Source organism: Heterocephalus glaber, unplaced genomic scaffold (genome assembly GCF_053883595.1).
Source record: "Heterocephalus glaber isolate CG9 unplaced genomic scaffold, H.glaber_assembly_v1.0 deba00001481, whole genome shotgun sequence".
NCBI lineage: Eukaryota > Metazoa > Chordata > Mammalia > Rodentia > Bathyergidae > Heterocephalus > Heterocephalus glaber.
The window spans coordinates 48,653,830-48,671,169 of NW_028258317.1; the positions used below are offsets into that span (position 1 = coordinate 48,653,830).

The 17,340-nt window shown below is 41.0% G+C and overlaps 1 protein-coding gene across 16 annotated transcripts in view; it reads left to right on the top strand.

Annotated features, from left to right (window-relative positions):
- The window catches only part of LOC110347711 (uncharacterized), a 199,110-nt gene that overhangs the window by 298 nt on the left and 181,472 nt on the right, over positions 1 to 17,340 (top strand). For 9 of the 16 annotated variants that reach the window (XR_015440102.1, XR_015440099.1, XR_015440100.1 and 6 more), the window contains exon 1: positions 483 to 647. The exons of 1 other annotated variant lie outside the window; for it this stretch is intronic. The gene's annotated coding sequence lies outside the window, so the exon portion shown is untranslated. Of the gene's footprint in view, positions 1 to 30; positions 114 to 422; positions 648 to 17,340 lie in introns of those variants that run through there. 6 more of the 16 variants (XM_087184024.1, XR_015440104.1, XR_015440103.1 and 3 more) reach the window with 6 other exon arrangements.

Here is a 17,340-nt window from a genome sequence, read left to right on the forward strand (position 1 = left end):
GGGAGGGGAGGGGAGGGTATGGGAGAAGGGGGGAGGGGTGGGGAGCCGAGAGGAGAAGAGCAGAGCCGGCCGCAGAGCACCCAGACGGGCGGCGGCGGAGCGCGGAGCGCTGGGTGAGCGGCCGGGCGGGGGCCGGAGGGGGAGTGGTCAGAGGGGGGCGCGGCGGCCTCGGCCTTCCTCCGGGGCGCGCTCCCTCACGAGCGCCGGGCAGCCGGGTGCCCGCGCCGGGGGTGTGCGAGTGTGTGTGCAAGTGTGAGCGTCCGTGCGTGAGTCGTGGCCGCTGCCGCCATCCGGACTGCTCCAGGGGCCGGGCTGCTCCGCGCGTCTGCCCGGGGCTCACGGGGCCCGGGGCGGCCGCTGGTTGGCTCACGCGCCGTCCTCGCCTCCAATCCCCGGTGCCTGTCCTAATTTCCTGATCCAGAGAACCTGCCGCCCCAGCAGCTGTGCGCTCGCTACAGTCTTTAGTGTACCCTCCCGGCAGCCGCCCACAGTGAACGCGGCGGGAGCAGTTAGCGTTGATGCAACTATTGCTGCGAGGGTCCTCGCCTCCCCATTCTCGGGGCTCGCAGCTGGCCGGCGTGGGGTGCAGCTTCCAGGGACAGCGCACGTCTTTGTCTCACCCTCTCCTGCACCCCTAAGAGAGGCTGGTAGGTAGCATCTTCCTCGGGCCTCTCTCCAACCGGAAAGTGAAAAGCAGGGAATCTGACCCTTTGGTGTTGGGTTCGGGGTGCCTGCCTATCTCAGTCGCAGGCTGAGATGCCGTTTTGCTAAAATGTAAATGTGTCTAAGTGAGGGAGTGCGCGCGGCTGTGGCTTCTCCTCTGTAATAGAAAAACCCAGTCTGCGATGAGGAGGAGGCAAATTGCTAGCACAGTTCTGCATTCTCTCATCACCGATTATAGATAATTGCTAATTGCACAAAATGATAGTTTGAGGGCTGTAATTAAAAGCTTAACCTTTTCTGGTTTGGGAGAGGGGGGCCCTTAGATTTATTCTTCCTGATACACTTTGTTATATTCAATCGCAGGGGTTAGAGAAAAAAAAAAGGAAGCAAAGGCAACACTGCTAGAAATGAGTGTTTTTTGTTTTGTGTCTGACAGTGCCTGAGCATATAATTGGGTTTTTGTGTACTTGGGTTTTCTTGCACGCTTTCCTCTGCTGAAGTGCATTGTCTACTGTGGTCTGTTAAACAGCTAACAAGAGAAGCAGGGTATACCGAACTATTTCACCTTTTAAAGTCATTTATAAATATATTTTTAAAAGTTGTTTTGATCTTGATTGGCTCAGCCTTAGCAGGTTTCAGTAATACTGGGTCCTGGCTTTACTCTATTGGTGTTCTGAGATGGAGAAAGTACCACCCAGCTGTATTCTCCTTGCCCCGGTTCTCCTGGGCATTTTTCAGAGATGAGGTTTATTTAAGAACTGACTTTACCCAGGAGATGCACCCTGTGGTTATATGGTTGACATAAACTGCTGCGGCCACACACATGTTACTTGTGAAACAAGAGAACTCTGTGCTGTGTAGTAGTACAAATGCATGTTGGTGTGTTTCACTTTCCAGGTATTGAGGTGGGAAGGTCAAACCTTAGTTGCAGGTGTTCTTGGGTTCTGAAAAGCTGTTATCACTTTACAGAAGACAAAAGAGGCGTGAGGGCATGGGTGGAATCAATATGAAAGGGCACGACGTTAGTAAGCAGTCATGTGGCTTGTTTTTTTAACATTTTACTCTGAGAAAAGTACACTACAAGCTAAATACTGATACGACACAATACGACTTATCTGACAAATATGTATTATGCTTTCTAGCATAAATAAACTGTTGGCAAACTAAGCTGCAGCTCTGTGTTTCAATCCTGAAGCTTTTTTGTTCAATCAAAAAGAAGCACAACTTTGACTCAGTGTATGATTGGCTGTGCAACATGGATAAAGTCATCGGTCTTCTCTAAGCTTGCCTTCTGGCCAGTATACTGGAAGCAAAACCAAACCACATAATATACAATGTTCCATAGCTTCAGGAGCCAGTTCTTGAAGTAAGGGTTGATTATTAGACAAAGAGGGTTATAAGGAGGAATTTATTTGATATAGAAAATAAACAATAACTAAAAGAATAAGTCAACCATGAATAGAGATTGATGTGCTTGAACTAACAGGGATTGGAGAGATTAACACTGTAGCTTCCAGAAGCTGTTAGTAAATATGCAGGCAATCTTACTGGCTTCCACAATCTACCATTTGTTTCTTTGTTGAAGCAACACACACTGAACATCTGGGGGAGGTAGGTGCTATGCAAGTTAGCATATAGACTTACCTGAGGCAGCTAGTGAGCATATACACACTTAGGGAGGCAGATTCGTAGGCAATTGTAGTGCCCTGAGTATGGCACTATAATCTAGAGATGCTTAAGATGCTATGATTATAGTTGTATAGGAATGGGGCTGGAGGTGTCACTTAGTGGTAGAGTACTTGCACTCACATGTATACACACAAGATTAAAAGAGAAGAATAAGGGTAACAGGAAAGGCTTTCTAGAATGTTTGTCTGTGAGCTGAGTGTACTCACCATTTTTACCAAGTAATTCAAATTCTCCCTACTTCGTGACACATGGCAGGCTTGCACTACCTGGTTGGGTCCACTGAGAGACTAACTTTGGCCAGCTTGTGAACGAAAGTTTCAGGTGCCACTTCTACACCTGGGCATTTAATTGCTTGTGTGCATCATCTTTTTGTCTGCATCATGACAAGAAACATTCAAGAAGCGGCTGCTCCATTAGCCCAGGTTTCTGAATGAGTAGACTTACTTAAAACTCCTCCTTTGAGTATATATGTGTCTCCCTGCTCACTGCATTTCTCTGGCAGTGGTCACATATAGCAGAGGTCAGCAGCAGACTAGGGCCCATGGGCCAAATCTAGCCAGTAGACTGTTTTCATGTGACCTGTGAATAAGAATGAGATACATACATATATATATATATATATATATATATATATATATATATATATATATTTGGTACCAGGGATCTAACTCGGGTCCTTGCGCTTATGAGGCGGGCAGTGGAACCACTAAGCTAAATCCCTGGCCCCTAATGATTTTTTATATTTATGTAATATTGTACAAAAAGGAAGAGGAGGAGAGGAGGAGAAAGAAACAGTAGAGAATTTATTGCTGATAAAGTCAAAAATATCTAGCCCTTCAGAGAAAAAAACTTGCCAACTTTTGACATAGAGCATGTAAAAGATAAACTTTGTTGTCTTTGTTTACTGAGTTTTATTACTGTGCCATAACCAAGCATTCATTCAATTAATATACTGGGAAGAGGGAAGGAAGCCCATGTGTTCAAGACAGTGTAAGGATTCAAGATGGCTCAGAGGTTCAAGTGGACTAATGATGGGAAGTGACGGACTCAGGACAGTTCAGGGGAAGTAAGGCAAGAAGCAAGCAACAAGGAGGTTAGGTGGAACCTGAAGTTGTGCTAAGGCCTTCAGTTTTATTGTATGAAGCATGTGTGGCCTTATAATAAATTTTGTTTAGAGACCTGACACCTACTTTCTTTTACAAGAGCACTCTGGCAGTGGTACGAAGGGTAACTTATTTGGCAGGCAGGGTTGAATAAGATTAGATGAAGAAAAATTAAAGGCACTGGTTGTGGGGGAGTAGAGTAAAGAAAGGAGAGGAAGAAACTTGTTCTCAGCACAGACTCCGAGCCCCCTTCCTTGAAGATTCTGATTCACTGGGTCAAGGGTAGAGCCCAGGGATCTATGTATGTAACTTGATTCTAGTTGATTCTTAGCATTAGTAGTCCTGATTAAGAAACTCTTTGAAAGAATGACTCTTCAGTGCAGTTTTTTCATTGCTAAGGAGCTTTACTTCTGTCAAATATGTATAAATTTGTCCCGTTTCTCTGAAGGGAGTCAGTTAGGGCCCACAGAAAGTGCTAAGGTTAATGCTTGTCATTTCCTTTTCTTTAAGTCCATTACACTAATAAATATGGGCCTTTGAAGTCACCTGAAAACCAATTTGCTAATTTGTAGCACTGATCTATGCAACCTCAGTATCGGAAGGAAGAATTGAAAAGAACCTTCCCCTTCTGAAATATTGTGATGCTAACTTCCCAGGCCTCCATTCCAGCATTTTCTTATTGTGTCAGAGCCTGGCAAAACACAGAGGATTCACCCTTCTGCCTCATGAACAGAACCTGATGGTAAGCAATGGGTCACAAATTTCAGCTTGTATCAGAGTCACTTGAAAGGCTTGCTTAAATACAGATTGGAAGGACCCATACCCAATGTTTCTGATTGAGCAGGTTGATGTTAGGGCCCTAAGAATTTGAATTTCCAACAGATTTCCATGAGAGGCAGATGACGTTGGTCAGGGATCAGGTTTTCTACTTTTTAACCCATGTGTATACACTTCCTCCTGGAACTATGTACTGTGATTGGTTCTGGGCCCCCACCAGTCAGCCTCTGGCCCTGTCTGGCCCATTGATTGGATGTTTAAGATCTAAGCACGTTACCCAAGCTGATTCAGTTATTGTGAAGCTCAGAACTTTTGTTTGGAACTTTTAGAAAGGTAGTCTCTTCTATCTAAAGTGATGTGTGGGCATAAAACCAGCACTGCTTTTGCCATTTTACTACAATGCAGGAAGTCAATTTGCGATAAGACTCACTCATGGAAAAAGGAGAGCTGAGAGAATCACAAACAGCAAGGGAAGTTGTGAGCCTGAGCCCAGGTCAGCTTGTCCTGGAAGCTGCCTTTCTGTGGGGACTTCACACTTACCTGAGCCAATGTTTCCCTTTTAATAAGTCAATTCAGATTGACCTCTTACATATACCTAATTTATCGAAGTGCCTTCTCCAGGGATGTAATGTGCTTAGGGTAAAGCAGTGGACAAAACTGCACATGTAGCCGCCCAGTGGAAATGACCTATCCAGCCTTTCCTGGAGAAGATTCAGAAGAGGAATATGGAGATTAGGAAGGACTGTCTTAAACACTGCTTTCTCAGGTGTCCTGGCCAAATCAACTCCCCACCCCTACTTCAACCCTAAATCAAATGTTTAATGTGGAACTATTACAAATGAACCATTTATAATAATCCAGTAAGAACAATTACTTTTTAAACTCCCAAGGCAAAAGGCAATTTTGTAGACTGTTTTTAAATAATTTCAGAAAGTAAAAATATGGCTGGGTGAGGTAAAAATAATTCATAGTTAAAGAGAAATTCCAAAATGGGTTGAGTATGAGGCTCAACTGTTGACTGGTTCTCAGCTGGGAATAGTTATACCCCCCAGGAAACATTCATCATTGTCATTTGATACTGATCAGTGTCTCCAGACATTTTTGATTGTTATACCTGGTTGAGGAGGTATTACTGACATTTAGTGGGTAGAGGTCATGGATGGAACTGAGTACCCTCTGGTACGCAGGGCAGCCCTCCACGACAGAGTTATCCAACTCAAAATGTCAGCAGAGCCACAACAGATGTCATGGTCTGGACTTATGACATGACTCTGTAATGTGTGAACCTTTAGGATAGGTAGGAGATGTTATTTAGGACTTGGGAGGCCTAATAGCTGTCCTTTCTCTAGACAAGTAAAGGAGAGATGGTCATTACCCAGTCAATGGAAGATGAGAATGAAATGCCAGAGGAGGCAGAAGATAGATTTACAGCCCTGAGAGATGTAAAGCAACTCAGAAGTCCCGTAGTTTACATTTTAAGTTGAAGTAGGTCAACAGTGGACACATTCTGGGCTGCGTTGTAAACTCTTCAATGCCTTTTATTTAGCATAATGATAGATTTTGTTTCCTTTTTTTTTTTTAATGCAGGAATAAGGTGCTGGACCACTTTCTGGAAACTCTGATAATTTCTATGATTGTGGTCTCAAATTTGATTGTTCTCACTTGTCACAGAGGCAATTTAGAGGAGGTTTTGGAATGTAGTGCTTCAGTGTTTAAAACACTCTTAAAATAGGAGTTTCTAAGGAAATGGAGAGTTGGTGGCCTCTAATTGAAATAGCTAGGTATAAATTGTCTATTAGGACATAAGAATTTTAATCTGTAAGTTGTAAGACAGGAAGCTCTTTAATCAGTACAATTTCACAATGATAATGCCAGGTTTTTGAAACTTTTAGGAATTTTGTAGATGTGTAGCTGATGTATACAAGGCTTTCTTTCCTAGGTACATGTGTGGTTCAAATTCAGCTTATACTTCTGCTTGCACTCCTCGAAGGACTGAGTATACATTCTTCCATGCTGGCTTTCTGGGGGGGTTTTGTCCTAGCATGTCTATGTTGCTTTAGAAACACATTCACGTGAAGTTCTAATGTTAGTAGGGACCATATGTGGCATGGAGGGGAGCCCCGGTTTTTGAGCTTGCTTTTAGGATTATGTGGTAGATTCAAGAATATCAGGTAATTCAGAATTTCTGGCAGATAACAAGGGGGACATACAGAATGGTAGTTGAGTACAGTGGAGGAAATATGATGTTTGGGTTTTTAGTCCAAAAGCGGTTAGTAAGGCACTGAAGGTTTGTGATCTAGAGATGGTCGGATTGGGTATATATATATATATATATATATATATATATATATATATATATATTTGAGAGTATCTGAGAAGGTGATTTCTCTGTACAGGATCCCAAAGATGTAGCCACCCATTGTGTAGCTAAGTCTTTGTGCATTGAATGAATGGATAGAGGCAGTGAAAGTAGCTGGTTAAGATAGGAGGTGATGGAATCTGGCATCCTGGTTCAAAGCTCAGCTCTGGAACTAGCTGTGAAACTTTAGTCAAATTATTTAAACTCTCTATATACCAGGGTTGTTTTTTTTTTAAACCTGAAAACTGGGGTTAGCCACAGCACTTAATTTTTATAAGGATTAAATGCATTTGTACAATTAAAGCACTTAGAATAGTGCTTGGCATATAATAAATTTTCAGTGGTTGTTAGCTATTCTTGGTAATAATGATGATATTTGCTTCTGTTGTTGTTATGATGGTGATGATGAAACAAAGGCAAAGGTATTAGAGGTAAGGGCTAGGGTTTGAACAATACGAGGCTATTTATTGATTGATTTATTCACTTATTGTGAGACTGAGCCCATTTATTGATTGATTGATTTAGTCACATATTGTGGTGCTTGGGACTGATCCCAGGGTCTTGACAGCTCCTTTTTTATTTTTTATTTTGAAACAGTCTCAACAAGTTGCTGAGTTGTCTGGGCTAGGGGGAATTTGCAATCCTCTTGCCTCAGCCTCCCAGAATACTGCGATGGATTATGGGCACATGCCCTATCACACCCAGCTAAGGCAGTGTTTTGGTTTTTGTTTTTAATCTTGCCTGCGTATTAAAATCTCTAGGAGAGCCTACGAGGATATAAATTCTGGAGCTCTGCTGTGGTATAATAGTGTTGGGAAGCAGGCCTGGGCATGAACATTTTGAGGCTTCCCAAGTGAGTCTAATGTGCACTCTACTTGTGAATCACTTGGTGTGGAGCCAGAAGCTCTGCCCCGCGGTAGCAGAGAAGGAAAGCTGTGTGGGAAAATTTGAATGAGACTTCACTCGTAGAGAAACAGGGATCTTGTGGCAGCTGCTGCCGGAGAAGCAAAAGCAAATCGCTGGCCAGTGTTTCAAAACATCCTCCTAGTCCTTGGTCTGTGTTTCTTGCTCTTGGCTCAGAGTCTCACACCCAGCTAGATTTGTCAGCTGCATGAGAGCCAAGGACCATGGGAGGTCAGAAGCTGGGCACAGCCAGACTGTGAGGAACCCAGCTGGCGTCTACCTATCAAGTGATGGATTACATATCACCAGCTTCGTGCCTTATGAATCAGTCTACCAACAAGGACTTGTGGAGCAGCTTCTATGAGACCAGCAGTGTGCCAGGTGACTGGAGGGCAGCAACCAGATAGCAATGCGCTACTCCTGGGGAGCAAGTTGTTATAGTTTTGTTGGCTTTTTCTGTGGAGCCAACTCAGGCTTGTTAAGTGGTAATTGACAGTCCTCTCTTCTAAGGAAGTTTCCCTTGGATTTGCTGCCAATAGGAAGTGTATTATTTCTCAAAGTACTATAGCATTCATTTATCGAGTGCCCACTCAATTATGAGGCATGACAAAGTTTGCCATCTAAGAAAGGAAAGACCACTTAATGATTCCTGGAGTCAAGTCTGGAATAAATAGATGGACAGATCAAAGTGTTAAGGGGATTTCATTGTGATTGAAGCCCTTTTAGAAGGATCTAAGTCTTTCACTGAAATCTTAAAGGAGCTCTTGAATGAGCTGTGTGGGAGAGAAAGTGTGTTTTTAAACATAAAATAATTATGATTTCATCTGATAGAAGAACAAGGTGCAGGCTGTGGTTCTTTTAGAAAACCATGGTAAAATAAACTTAAGACTTGGTGGAAATTTAAATTCTATTTGGAGATCTTAAGAGTTATGTTCCTCTACCCTGGGAGAAATTGAACTCTCTCAGAAGGTGTATTACTTACAGAAAATTTCTGGGTCTTATTGTTTTTCTTAATGAATAATTCATGAAAATGAGGGGAATAAGAAGCTTCACCCTTTCAGAGAGGTGAACTTTCTGTAAAGTTGAAGAACTCATGGTTATTGATCCAAATTGAAGGATAATCAATGGTTAATGACCCAATCAGATCCTCTTCCTAAACTGACTTGGCTTTACTTTTGGAAGAAGCTGATGGGAGGTGTAACAAAAGGTGGAGGAACGAGACCATCCGAGCAGGCTACTGAAAGTAAAGAGGTACAGACTTTATTAACCTGGCCAGAGGTTGACTGACGGCAAGTAAGAGGCCCTCAGTCCTGAACGAAGAAAAGGCAGGAAGTTTTATAGGGCATTGGAAGAGAAGTCTGGCACGTCTATCACGTATAGGGGTCAGAGCAAATATTTGCAGTCAGGGTCCATGCAACGATCAAGGCAGGTATGTGGATATTTTCAGGTGACTTGGCATTGAAAAGATGCTGTACTTTCTAGTTGTTATCTCCATGTTGAGAACATCCCGTCCTGTGTTCTGTGTTCTATCTGCTCTGAGATAGCCCAGCTTTGGGGGGGTGGGGGGGATAGCACCTGCATTGGCTGCCTGTTTTGGTGTGGTTTTTTGTATCTTGTCAAACTGTAGCTGGAATTAAAGAGCATATTCATTAACTATTTCACGACCAGGTCAAGCCTAACATCAGGCCTTTTGGAAATACATATTATTTTAGACAGCTAAGCTAGTTAGAAAATATTATAAGGCAGCCTCAGTCCAGAAAATGATTGAGACTCATTTTACTAAAAGGTCGGGATTCAAAAAAGAGAAACTACTACATCCACATACATCCCCTAGGGATGAACAGGAGGGATTGATATTCTAAATAGGTGTCAGTCACCTTAAATGGGGGCCAAAGCCTCCCTAGCCCATTCCTTCCAGGAAATTCTTGTTTGTTTCCTGTACACTTGCTAAATCATTAGCTTCCCAATTTGATCGCCATTTAATCAATACTACTAAGGGACTATACTTGTAATCTTATTGGTTGATCATAGTTTTGTCCAGCTTCATGATTTCCCATTGGATCAATATTACCTAAGCAGCTATACTTGTAATCTTATTAGTTGACTGTAGTTTTGTCCCACATTGAACCCGCCTCACCTCGTGCCTTTGCTCAATAAAACACCTTTGAAAAGAGGAGTGGGTGGGCAACCCACTTTCCGGTCCCCCTTCTGTCTCTCTTAGTCCAGCTATCTTTCTCTCAATAAATTCTTCCTACTCTTAACCTCTGTTGTTCCTAGAATTCATTCTTTGATTATAGAGAACACAAATTTGGCGTTTCAGACATCTAGCAGGTTGGGAGTATGGTATTTCCTTTTTTTGGGTTACTGGGTGTCCTATATCAAGATCAGAAGTCTCAGTGTGGATAGACAGGGAGGGGCGATATTGGGATGGAGATGGGGAGGGACATACCTTAGACTCCTACTGCCTCTCACATTTGCCTTTTCCTTTCTTAACCACAGCATCCAAGGTCACCAACATCCTTCTTTGTAATCAAACCTACTCCTTTTCTACTACAAAAAGTACCCTGAAGATAAAATTTATGGTTTATATACATGCAGGGCCAATCCTAATGGTGCAATTGAGTGGATACATAGGTATTTTTCAGCAGATTCTTTTCGTAAACATGGGAACGGCACTTTTCAGGAAATAAACAACTAGAAGAAAGGTGATTATTGTTTAGTTTTCTCTCTTTACATTTCTTCCTCCCCCCTTTCTTCTCTTTGCCAGGATTTGCAAGAAAGAACAAAGAACAGAAGGAGAGAGGATTGAATGGTAGAAACACTATTGAAAACAATATGTTTAGACAATCTACAAAGGTTGTGGAAGATGATCCCTTCATCCTTATACAGCAACTTTATAGAACTGGCCTGTCTAGAAGGGTAGTTTTCTACACGTGGAAAAAAATAACTGATTTGCATCCTGTGAAAAGAATGTCTTGAATTTGCCTGTTGGCTTTTCTCTGAATAGGTTCAAAGTGCTCTTCAAATATGACATCATTACTCCCTGGGAGGAGACTGTGGACTGACTCAAGAGAACAATCTCATTTTAGCAGTTAGGAGGAGCTCAAGCACAAAGCTGTGCCCTCACTGAGTCTATGCAAAGTGTCCCCAAATGGTTTGAACCCTAATGTTCACACACAAGAGAATAAGCATCAATACTTAACAAGGCTAAGTGAATTCTAAGGGAGACCTCCTGATGAACTCCATGCCTCATGCTTAAAAAAGGTGCACTGTAAATTTTGATAGATTCTTACTTACTTCTCCCAAATGGCCATTCTTAGAGTTGATATTCATTTAATACTTTTTTTCCTCAAGCAAGACAAAAATAAAATGAGGAAAAACCACGGATACCAGGTCATATTTATGTTACTATGACTTAGCACCAAACTGATGCCCTGATGATGGTAAAAGCTGGAGTCTTACAGGACTTTCTGAGGAGGGGAGTGAAAGCATTCTTTCTCTCCGCTGTTCTGATTATGATTTTGTAGTAAAGTACAGTAGTTAGAAATTCTGTTAACGTAAAGGAGGAAATGAAGCAACAGTCGTAATTTGCTGTAGTTATAACTTCTCTTTCTGTTTTTGCAAGAAAATTTTAATCACATCAAGTAAAAAGTTTCTTATTTTCTCTTTGTTAAATCTTCTCTTGGGCCGGGGATTTAGCTCAGTGGTGCCGCCTTCTGCCTATCAAGCACAAGGTCCCAAGTTTGATCCCCGGTACAAAAATAAAAACAAATTCTCTCCCCCCCAACCTTGTTCATCCTGCTGGTTGGTTGTCTTAAGAGATCTCAGGAGGCTCCGCCCATGAAAAAAGTTCATAGGATATGAAGAGAAATGAAGCTGTGATTTGGGAATCTTATATCAGTTTTTCAAATCAAGTTTATTTCAGGAGATGATTCAAAGGAGATATTATCAGAAATATTGCAACAGGATTATTTGAAAATTGAAGGGGAAAACAGGAACTATTTATGAGGTCAAATTCTCTTCCAATTTCTTTTACCTCTGATATGAGTACCTTCAGTTTATTTCAACAAACAGATCTGATACCCTGTCGGAGAGGGTAGCTATTCATTAGCCTTTCTTTTCTCCCTTCACTCCTTTTCTTCTTCTTTTTAAAATTCTACTTTAAAATTAGTTATTATTTTTGATGGATAAATTATAATTGTACATATAGTCATATGGTAGAGTGTTTTCATATATGTATGTAACATTGCATGAGTAAATCAAACAAAATAAACATCACCTCACATATTTTCATTTTTTATGGTGAGACATTTGAAATTCAATCTTAGTTATGTTAAAACATGAAAATATATCATTATTAACTATAGTTACCTTTTTCTATAGATCTCAAAACCTATTCCTCCTATCTAAAACTTTGCACCCTCTGATCAGTAACTCCCCATTTCCTCAGTCCCCACCACCCCAGCCTTTTGATATCTGTAAGAATGTTATTTTCTTAATTACCAAAGTATCTCTTCTAGGAAACATTGCTGGCCATATAAATCTTGCTCAGCTATAAATACTTGTCCTGTATTTAGACTTGGCAGTGTTCATACTGGGTTCAGAAGCAAAGCAGAGAGTCGACAATTCCTTTCATGCAGTTAAATGGATTTTGGAAGGGCTGTTTGTGTTTTTCTACTAAAATACTCCCTTGTTAATTTTTAAAAATCTTCTTGAGGGTATAGTGGGAATCTTTGATTTATTTGGACTGAATAAGTGACTGTGATTCTTTGTGGCATGAATTTATAATTCCACTGCCAAATTCATCTTCTCACCTCTTCTTGTTGTACACATTATTCCAAGTTTCAGTGTCTTTCTTTCCAAAGGCTAAATAGATGCATTAATGTGGGCATGCAGAACCTCTTCCCTCCACCTATGAGCTCCTTGTCCTCTCTTTCCACACAGAACCCCCTGCTATAGTCATGAGTTTTCTCATACTTACCTCAACCTTGATCTCTAGTGTTATGTGGGAGGGAGCCTGTGAAAATTATTGTTATGATACACTTGTCTCATTCAGTAATGTTGGCATCACAAAGGCATTACTCTTTGTTTATCAGATCACTGTGTCTTTCTTTATTTAATTTTGACCTTTTCTTCAACTCTACAGTGTTGACATTGCTATAATGTTGGCTCCCCAGCCATAGAGCCTACCCCACAGTAGCCCCAGCATGCACTTGTAGGCCCCTTTCAGTTATTGTAGATCAGTAAATTAATTAGATATCTTGTAGGTAGTTAGGGCTGGCCCTCAAGGAGCCAACATGGAGAACAATTGAGGCATGTTCACTGGTTAGCATTATAAAAAAGAAAAGAGGTATTACTTCCCCTAGAGATGAATAGCAGTGATTGATATTCTAAATGGAGAAATTCCTTGCATGTGACTTGTTTTCCCATTTGATCCCCATTTAATCAGTATTACCTGGGTGACTGTACTTGTAATCTTACTGGTTGGTCATGGTTTTGTCCCCCCTTGTAACTTTCCATTGGGTCTTATAGTTTTGTCCCACTTTGTACCCACCTCATCTCATAGCTTTGGCTATAAAACACCTTTGAAGAGTGGGGTTGGTGGGAAGCCCATTTTCAGGTTCTCCTTCTGTCTCTCTTAGAAGCTATCTTCCTCTCAATAAATTTTTCCTGCCCTTAAACTGTTGTTCCTAGAACTCATTCTTCTGTTTTAGAGAACATGAGCTTGTGTTTCAGAATCTAGCAGGTTTGGGAGTTGCATCTATTCCCCCTATATCACAGTGACCAGTGAGGGTAATCTATATCCAGAATGTACATACTGGACCTTCTGGACTCCTACAGCTCCTACTGAAACCTGAGCTCAGATCTAAAATGTTAACATTTGGAACACACAGTACAGACCTGACATAGACACTGCACGTTATACCTGAATGCTTGGATAACATGGCATCTTTTACTAAAGTTGTTTCTTTGGAAGAAGTTAACAAAAAGGTTCTCCTATGTATAGTTTTAAACCATGGAATGTGATTCTGTAGTTCATGTTCATTGATACAGATAATGTGCAACAGGCTCCAGTCTTTACATACACACACACACACACACACACACACACACACACACACACTCTGATGGATGGCCAGTGGAGGTGCCCATGACTCCCTGCATATTCTGCCTGAAGATATTCCATTGTCCTGTCAAGCAGTGCTTACTCTGGCTCCAGAAACCTATAACCCTGTTTCCTTATTGATCTGTGTGTGACCTTCAGACTAGCTTACTGTATTAGCTCTAAGGACTACCAAGGAGAGCCTGGGTTCACAGGTGCCCTCAGCAGAAGTGGTAAGAGACCCAGTGTCTTCAAGGATAAAGGAAGAATGGCCTTTGCAAGATGAAATATCAGAACTGAAAGAGACATTAGTTCTACTGTGGTGAGGAAAGCATCCTAAAAATGATATTTTTGAAGCTTCCGGCTCTTCCCCAGGCTCTCCAGGGCCCTTGAGTTCAGGAATGAAGGGGTTAATAAGCCAATGGTGTTTAATAATTCCAAAATGAAGTTTTCAGCCCTTAGATAAAATTTTAAACTACTTAGCCATGACTCATTAATAAGCAGCTGAGCATGCAGCATATGGAAGTTTGCGTGAGCATGTGTGAGTTTGTGTATGTTTTAAAAAGATTTTTTTTGTGCCTCCAAGTTGGGAATGATGGTTCACACCTGTGATCCAAGTACTCTGGGAACCTGAGACGGGAGGATGGCAAGTTCAAGCCCAGCTTGGGTGATTTAGCAACTTAGCAAAATACTGAATCAGTCAATCGGCTGAGAATGTAGCTCAATGTGAAGGTCCTGGATTCAATCCCCAGGAGCATACCAATTAGTACACGTGTATACACACACACACACACACACACACACACACACAGAGGAATGCACACAAAGCATTTCTAGTTTAGATTGGCTATAAAATGCTGTCTGAATTATAAGTAATAGTCTCTTGTCCAGTAATATTTGCTTGTCCAGAGGGTGACTCTAGTTACCTTGCTTAAGTAAGAAAGAATGCATTTTAAAAATATTGTAGAAGGGGCTTGTTTGACTCTGAGATAACTGCAACATTTTCCATTTTCATTGCCTTGTATGATATGACCTGTACTAGCATTTGAACTCAAAAGCTCCTTTTTTTAAGTGATGGAAAGCAGATAATTCTTGTTTTACTTCTTCCAGTTATAACATTTCAATTGGCCCCAAAGAGAGAATATATTTACAAATGAGTATTGGTTTGGGTGGAGTGCCCAGTGAGATTTGTTTTTTTTTTCGAACATTTGTGTACAAGCTCTTGGTTTTTTGGGGGGTTTTTTTTTGCTTAAATTCTTTTATTGGTACATTTTAGGTATACAATACCTTTACATTTATCACTGGGTGCTTGTACCGGTACATGATATATCTTGGTTCTTATTTTTCCCCATTCCCTGTGCTCCCTTCACCCCCTCCACCCTTCCCTATTTACAAAGACTTTGTTTCCATTTTTTCCTTTTCTCATAATTTTTCCTTTCCCCTTCCCCTCCCACTTCCCCTACCCCTTTGGACCTTTTCTTCCTATTTCAAATTATCAATTATTCATTTTTATCATTTTAATCCTTATTTACACATTCAATTTCTCACATCACAGAAACTATTCGGTATTTACACATGTGTGTCCTATTTATTTCACTTAAGAGTATGGCCTCAGTGTGCATCCATTTAGCTATAAAATGTCTCTAGTTTCTTGTTCTTTATGGCTGAGTAGTACTCCATTTTATAAAAAAAACCCACATCTTCTTTATCCAGTTTCCAGTAGATGGTGCCCAGTGAGGTTTTTGCTATGACAGTATAGGGTTGGAGTTAGTAAATTGGTACAGGTGGCCCTCCTAGGAAGAAAGGAACAAAAAAATCTCATTGTAATTTCCGGTTACAGAAACCTTCAGGATGGGCCGAGTGACCTAGTACTGTGGGTTAACTAAAGATCTTTGTGTTAAAGAACCAAAAAATGTTGTGGGGGGCATGAGCAATTGTGCTGGATCTTCTTTTTACTAGACATGATAGATATGCATTCCTAGAGAATTCTGTTATATAAAAACACAATTGAAGCATGGTATATTAAAAATGCTATATTATACATGATTATATAATATATATATAATTATCTATATAAATTGGAAGCTTTTCTCAGATAATGATAAGCAAGGAGAAACCTTTAATGCCTAGTGGAGTATCTTTGGATATTTGAGTGGTGTGGACCATTTTCCTCAATGACTAGAATGTGTCACCTGCTTTTCAGGATGTATGAACTCCAGGGTCCTGCACACAAAAACCCGACAACACACCTTTAGGCATTGTGACAACCCAAATGTACCATCTTATTTTCAAGACATCTTTTTAGGATACTAATATATTGTCATTGAAAAGAGCTTGCATAGAGATCTAGCCTCACCCAAACTGCTCCAGACATTGCTGGATGTGACTGGGCCTTTGATTAAAGGCACTGGAGGACCAATGGAGGACCTTTAGGAGATTCATGTGATACCAGATTTCTGACCTAATTTTATTTTCCAAAGCAACCATTTTCTGTGGGAAGCTGTTATGATCTTCTGGAATCAAAAAAGTGGGCTTGAGTTCTGGATCTAAAGTAGGAGAAAGCAAGACTATCAGACCTTTCACCCGTGAAGAAGTACATGGAACTTTTTAGATCTATTAGAGGTAAGCAGATCATGGAAAGAGAGCCTAGATGTTCTGCTCTTATGATCAGAGTCCTGTCATGTCATGTTTCAGAGTGTATAGTGGGGAGTTGGACGGACCTAGGTTTGAATCCTATTTTTGTCTTCTAGTAGCTGTGTGACCTTGGACAGCTTACTCAGTGTTTTGAGCCTGAACAATAAATGAGGATTGACCTATTGCGGCAGTCTACTCCTATAGCAAAGTACCTTAGATTAGGTAATTTATGAAAAACAGAAATTTATTGCCAACAATTCTGGAGGCTGAGAAGTCCAAGGTCGAGTTGCCAGCAGCTTTCATGTGTGAGCATGGAGCTGCTCCTCATAGATAGTGCTTTTTGAGTGTCCTCACATAGTGGAGGTGACTCACAAGCTCTTTGGGGCCCCTGTTTTAAGGGCATAATCACATTTATGAGGACTCTGCCCTCAGATTTAATCATATCCCAGATCCCCTACCTAGTACTATTGCTTTGAGGATTAAGTTTCAACATATGAGTTTTGGAAGGACACAGACATTCATACCACAGTACCTACTTTGAAGATTTGGTAATAAAGAATATCTTAAAGAGCTTTGCGTGGTTCCAAGCACATGGTTAGAACTTATTCCATTTAACTGTTGTTGCTTATGGGTAGATAATACAGTCATCTTTTGAGGACTTAATTCTGTGGGAAAGGGCATTAGTTTAAGTTGATGCTACATAAACTAACCCACTGACAAAGTACAGCTTTATTTCAGCAAAAGGGGATGGACATTTTTCTAGAAAGTAATTAAGGGAGAAAAGCCAGTGCTGGATCATTTTGTATGCAGTGTTTAAAATATGAAAGCAAATATGTTCTCCCTGAACCTGAATACTTAAAAGTGTTCACTCTTAATACTTCATCCTGAGTTCCAAAGGATCTCTGAGTAACCAAGCTGTATGATACCACACAGTAACCTTTGTACAGTGGGAGGGACCCACAGGTCTGCCATGGAACTGCATGTTGACCACTGCTGTTGACTTGTTCCCAGCTAAGCAGAGTTGGAAATATTAGTACCAGTACCCTGGGAGAGAAATTCATGTGGCTTGTCCTTATCTGCTCTCATGTTCCTGACAATGAGTGTAATAA